Source organism: Glycine soja, chromosome 8, assembly GCF_004193775.1.
Source record: "Glycine soja cultivar W05 chromosome 8, ASM419377v2, whole genome shotgun sequence".
Lineage (NCBI taxonomy): Eukaryota > Viridiplantae > Streptophyta > Magnoliopsida > Fabales > Fabaceae > Glycine > Glycine soja.
Genome location: NC_041009.1, coordinates 29,879,072 through 29,885,551, shown reverse-complemented (window position 1 = coordinate 29,885,551; position 6,480 = coordinate 29,879,072).

The following is a 6,480-nucleotide window of genomic DNA, read 5'->3' as shown; positions in this document are numbered from 1 at the left end:
CTATGTGGTCATCTGCACCTTTTCGTCAAAGTCTATCGATCGAGACTACTAAAGTCTCCCCTTTTCGTCATCCAGAGGCAAGCGAGCCCAATGACACATAGAAAAAAATATGGTCATCTACACCCTTTCATTGAAGATTCAACATCTGTCGATAGCCCTGTGACGATCTCCGCATGCTATCGGACTCGCTTGTCTCGGGATAGCAGGGGAAACTTCAGTAGCCTTGATCGACAGATGTTGAGTCATTCGATGAGGGAAACAAACGACTATGTTTGTCTCTGCATGCTATCAGACTCGCTTGTCTCTAGATAGCAAAGGGAATTGCAACAATCTCAAAAAACAATTAGAAATGGATGACCATCTTCGTCCCCGCACACCATCGGACCTGCTTGTATGTTTTCAAATGACCTTTGAATTCATTCTATGCACCCTTAGGGGTCCATTCTTGCTTTGTATGTTTTCATCTTCATTCTTCTACTTTCAGTATTCTTTTTCTTCGTTTTAAGCGAGTTTTGACCGATCATTTAAGTCATAACCTCACTTAATTAATGTTTAAATGAATTTCAACCGATCATTTGTGTTGTAATATCGTTTAATCGCCTTTAAAATAAAATTCAACCGATCATTCATGTCATAACCTCGGTTAAAAAAAAAAGTGTCAACCGGACATTTTACTTTGAAAGTCCTCTTTAATGAGTTGAGAAATAACCAAGTGAAACTAAGGCTAAAATCAACTCAAAAATCAAGCATTTGCCCTCAAAAAAGGTCATTTGAAACCGTTTCAAGGTCCAACGCCTTAACGGTCCCTTTTTACTTTTATCGGTGAAAACGAACCGTTTAAAAGTCTAAAATCAACACCCCGCATAACTTTCTTGCTTTATAAAGAACTACGTAGGTCTGAGTTCCTCATCAAAATTTAGGATACGTAGGAGCAAAAGTCCCATTTTTGTCGACCCCAAAAGATAAAAAATGTAAAAAAGGGAAAATAAAATGAAATAAAAGTCATGATTTTGCACATTTGATTAAAGGTTGTCATCCCTTGTGACGGACGCGTGGGGTGCTAATACCTTCCCCGTGCGTAAAAACAACTCCCGAACCTTGTATTCTTAAAGTTTGTAGACTCGCTTTTTGGTTTTTCTAATGTTTTCCTCAAATAAACGTTGGTGGCGACTCTGTGCGTTTTCCTCCCTTGGAAGACGCACCCGTGAGTCTCGCGTCGCCCTCCCACCGAAGGGTAGGTTGCGACAGACACTGATACAACTCCATTCTAATATGGGATGCTCATCATGTAGTCTTTAATAAGTCTTCTATCTAAGGCCTTGTTATTTAGTACTTTGCAAAAAAAAAAACAAGTACTCAGAGGGAAAGCATTCTTCATTATGCAAATGGGCTTCAAGAAATCTTTTTAAGTTCTCAACTTGTGAGAGTTGTTCTAAGACAACCTTTCCTAGAACTTCAAAATGAATGGACAAATTTATTTCTTAAAACATTTAACATTGAAACACTTAAGCAGAATGTTAGTCATTACTAAAACTCATCATCCTTATAATTTGCATTACTATGGTTTGCTCTAATTAAAACCAGGGATGTAGATTCAACAATGTACATATTTTTGTGGAACATAAGAAAACTTAGTATAAGTATAAAATAAAGCTTAAGTTTTCTTTAGACTTTTGGAAAATATAAGGCCTAACATTGGATGCTAATTTTTCATAAAAGCTTTGGACTCAATTCACATAGTAGCGCATTAGGTTTGTTTTAGAAAACATTGGACTAAGTTCAATTTTGTCACATTGGATGCATGTTCAGTTAACACATTTTTTGTGTCTAAGGTAAGAAATACAATATTGTAATACTTAATATTCGTATGTAAGATGATCACATATTAGTCATTGTGCAAACTTTCAACAAATCTTGTTGATTTTATTAGAGCTAGCAGTGGCTTGGTAGGACAAAGAATATTGGGTTAAGACAAGCTTAGGGTATAGCTTGTCTTTGTAAGAGCCAAAAGTGATAGTGAAGAATACTTGTAACTTTTGATAAGTTAGTGGAAACTTGTTGGGTTGTCAAGAACTAGACGTAGTCTTGATGTTGAGATGAACCATTATAACTTCTTGTGTGTTATTCTTACTACTTTTCTTTGTGTTGACTGCCAAAGGGTTCAAATTTGTTCTTAGATCTTATATCTATTTTTGATCTATTAATAAAATTGTTTTCCCATTGTCTAATAAAGCTTTTCTTAAATACATAGTATATGTTTTTAGTTAAATCTACATCAGATGATAAACATGGTTTTTGATCTATTTTTGATCTTATATCTATTTTTTATCTATTAATAAAATTTGTCCGTTTAGTCTTGATGTTATGAACCATTATAACTTCTTATGTGTTATTCTTACTACTTTTCTTTGTGTTGACTGCCAAAGGGTTCAAATTTATTTTTAGATCTTATATCTATTTTTTGATCTATTAATAAAATTGTTTTCCCATTGTCTAATAAAGCTTTTCTTAAATATATAGTATATGTTTTTAGTTAAATCCACATCAGATGATAAACATGGTTTTAGTCTAAGAAAAGTTTAAAATTGCTAAAAACACAATTCAACTCCTCTTGTGTCATTTGCTCCTACAATTGTCCAACGTAATTTTTGTTGATTAGAGCTTGAACTTGGGGACACATCTATTATGAGCCTCTAAGCATGTTGCCAGTTAAAGACCAAAATCTCTAGCAAGCTGAAGGGATAAAGCAATAGGCTTGGAGTCATCACCCCAAACTTTTTCATTTCTTCTTCACCAAATACACCAGAAAATCGTCACGACATCAACCATGTGAAAAATAGATAAATTATTAAGCATCTTGAACATAGCCTTAGCTAGCCCCGTTAGATGAATCTACCAAAGGCTGGATGATATTTTAGAGATTTGCTTGTTGCCATACTTGTATAGCATTATCACCCCCCCCCCCCAAACAAGTATGTCAATCATTTTCCAAATTATTACAGTAAGGACAAAGGGAAGAACAAGAAACTACCTTTGTAATCAAACATTCTTTAGTTGGAGGAACTCCTCTAGCCATTCTCCAAAGTAGAAGTTTAATTTTTTTTATGGGTTACCAATTACCTTGGACCTGAAGCTCCATATTATCCACAATTGAGTCCATCATGAAATTATATGTTGATTTTACATAGTTGAATCCATCTTTGCTATTATTCAAAACAAGTTTATCAAATTTGTTAAGGGAATGTAGAAGCATTGATAAAGTTGCTTGGGCATCCTGAGTTGTATTTACGCACGGGGAAGGTGTTAGCACCCCACACGTCCGTCACAAGGGACGACAGCCTTTAATCGAATGTGCAAACATGACTTTGATTTTTACGTTCCCTTTACGTTCTTATATCTTTTATGCCCTTTTTTATATTTTTCTCTTTTTGTGGTCGACAAGGGTGTTTTCCCTTTGCTCCTACGTATTCCTCAATTATGATGAGGAAATCAGACCTACGTAGTTCTTTCGGAACAAAGTGTTTGGTTAAGTTGTTTTTGTCTTTTTTGCAAAATATGTTTTTATTGAACAAAAGGTCATTTAAGGTGTTGGACCATTAAACGGTCTTTTTGATTTTGAAAGGAGAGAAACGTTAAGGCGTTGGACCATTAACGATCTCTTGTTTTTGAAAGGAGAGAAACGTTAAGGCATTGGACCATTAACGATCTCTTGGGGTGGTCGACAAAAGCGGGGCTTTTGCTCATACGTATCCTCAATTGCGATGAGGAAATCAGACCTACGTAGTTCTTGATAACTTGTGAGACTTGAAAAAGTCTCCACCGGAAGATGCTGACATCTCCGGAAAGGGCGCAGATGACGACGTTAGTCTCTGCGTGCTATCAGGCTTTTCGTCTTACAGATAGCACAGAAAGTTTTGAAAGTGCGGACAACCACTTAGGTATCTCCGCATGTCATGTGACTCCTGTGTCAGCATGACAGAACTTGTGAAAGTGGCCGACAAAAGCGAGGCTCTTGCTCCTACGTATCCTCTAATGAGGAACTCAGACCTATGTAGTTCTTGATAACTTGTGAGACTTGAAAAAGTCTCCACCGGAAGATGCTGGCATCTCCGGAAAGGGCGCAGATGACGACGTTAGTCTCTGCGTGCTATCAATCACACTTGGGGTCACTGAATGACGAGGTGCAGATAACCGTAAGGTGTCTCCGCGGGCTACCAGCTCTTGGGCCATGGTAACAAAAAGCGGTGTGGTCGACAAAAGCAAGGCTTCTGCTCCTACGTATCCTCAAATGAGGAACTCAGACCTACGTAGTTCTGGATAACTTGTGAGACTTGAAAAAGGCTTGGTGTTTTCTCCACTAAAATGCAAACATGCTTTAGCAAAGAGACAAATATTCCAACTGATTAGAGCAGCATATGCCTTTTTTGAGTGAAAAACAATGCGTTTACCGGGGAAGGAGAGTATGCTGATGAAATTTTCTCATAACCATAAATGAGATTTTGGATGTTTAGCATTTCGTTTCTAAATGACCATTTAGAGGAAACACTGGGTTCGACAAAAATAGAAGAAATCCACTCAAAGTGTATCAATCTCACACAGGTAAGTGTTTTATCCTAATTCCGAACCATAGATATGTCATGACTTGATTTTACAAATCATTTCCTATCAAATCAAAGATTACATGTGTGATCATGGATCAATAGGACTTCCCTTGGAAACGGGTTCTTTTGGTGGGTTTTTCGGCTTTTGATTTTTTTTTTTTTTGGCTTCTTTCCTTTTCTGTTTTGGTTTAGTGCGGGGCGAAAAAGTCGCTAGCGCACAAGATTTTGGTTGGCAATTAAAGGGAGAAGACCACTTTAGGTCGTGGTTTCCTTTCCTTCTTTTTGTTCATTTGGTGACAATTCTGTATTGTTTAGATATTGTCCGGTCCAAAGACCTTTCTGCACATTTCTTCTGTTTTCTTTCGATCCTTGATCAGGAGCTTTCTTTCCTTCTTCTTCTTCTTTTTTTTTTTTTTTTACTTTCTCCCGTTCTTTGATTGGGAATTTTCTTTCTTTTCTTTTTGCTTTCTCTTTGATTGGAAATTTTCCTTCTTTTCTTTTTGCTTTCTCTTTGATTTGAAATTTTCCTTCTTTTCTTTTTTTGCTTCCGAGGGTAAGGATTGACATTCTCACCCTCGGTCAAGGTTTATGGTGAGTCAGGATTTTGGCTCAAGGCTTGTAGAATGGCTAGACATGATACATGTCGGGGTTTGGTTTGGCTCAAGGATAAAAGGGATGCCCCACATTATTTCCATGACACAAATGCAAAAATGATGATTTGGAAATTTTATGCAAAACTGGTCATGCATGCACCTACGCGGACACTCAAGTGTCAAATTTTTATGGTCATGTGATGCTAGGGCTCAGGATTCATTTCCTTTATTTTTAGTCAACCCAATGTTTCCAAAATATGTTCTTTTACCAATTTTTGCATTCATCCTAGTCCATTTTGGGTACTCGGGAAAATTTCACAGCATTCACCCTTCAGGTGTATACACATTTTTTCAAAAACTAGTTATGATCAGTGAATTTTTTCAAAGAAAAGTTGGAAGTCATCTCTTTTCAAAAGCATGTTGGTTTTTCAGCTAGACAACTTATTTTTATTTTTTCTCTTTTTTTTTCTTTTTTTTTATTTGTTTATTTCTTTTTCTTGTTTGTTTTTGTTTTTTTTTTCCTTTTTTTTTCCATGAGGTATTTTGCTACGTAAACATGTGTATATTTTTGTGAGGTATTTTTGCTATATACATGCATAAGGTATCTTGCTACCTAAACATACATATATATATTTTGTGAGGTATCTTTTTGCTACATACATGCATATCTAAGGTATCTTGCTACCTAAACATACATATATATTTTGTGAGGTAGTTGTTTGCTACCTAAATTACATACATGCATATCTAAGGTATTTTTCACTACCTAAACACGCATACATATATTTTGTGAGGTATGACTACCTTCCGAGCATGTGCTCATTTTATTTAAATTCTTAGGATCATGAGCAACTAGGTGTGTCCCAATATGACTTGAGAAACAAAAGGTGATCAAATAGCAAGCAGAAATTTAAAAGTTACTAGGTTGCCTCCTAGTAGCGCTTCTTTAACGTCTTGAGTTGGACACCTAATGATTTGTCGGTCATGGACCTAGTACTTTGCTTACATTTGGCTTTGGACTTGGTCGGCCATGTGTCGTAGGCAACGCTCTAACCTTTTTATGGATGAGCTGAGGTGAACTCTAGAGGTGGTGGCGGTGTGTCTATTGCCCACTACCGGCCATCCCAATGCTGATGTGGTGTTTCGCCCTGTGCCTGCCACCTGCCTGGGGGCGCAGTACTTCTTGATGAAAGCTCGATTGGTAGGGGGGGCCTGATGACCTTGTTGGGGGCGACAGGCACTCCCTAGAACTGACAGAGACCCGTATTTAGAGCTGGCAACTCCAA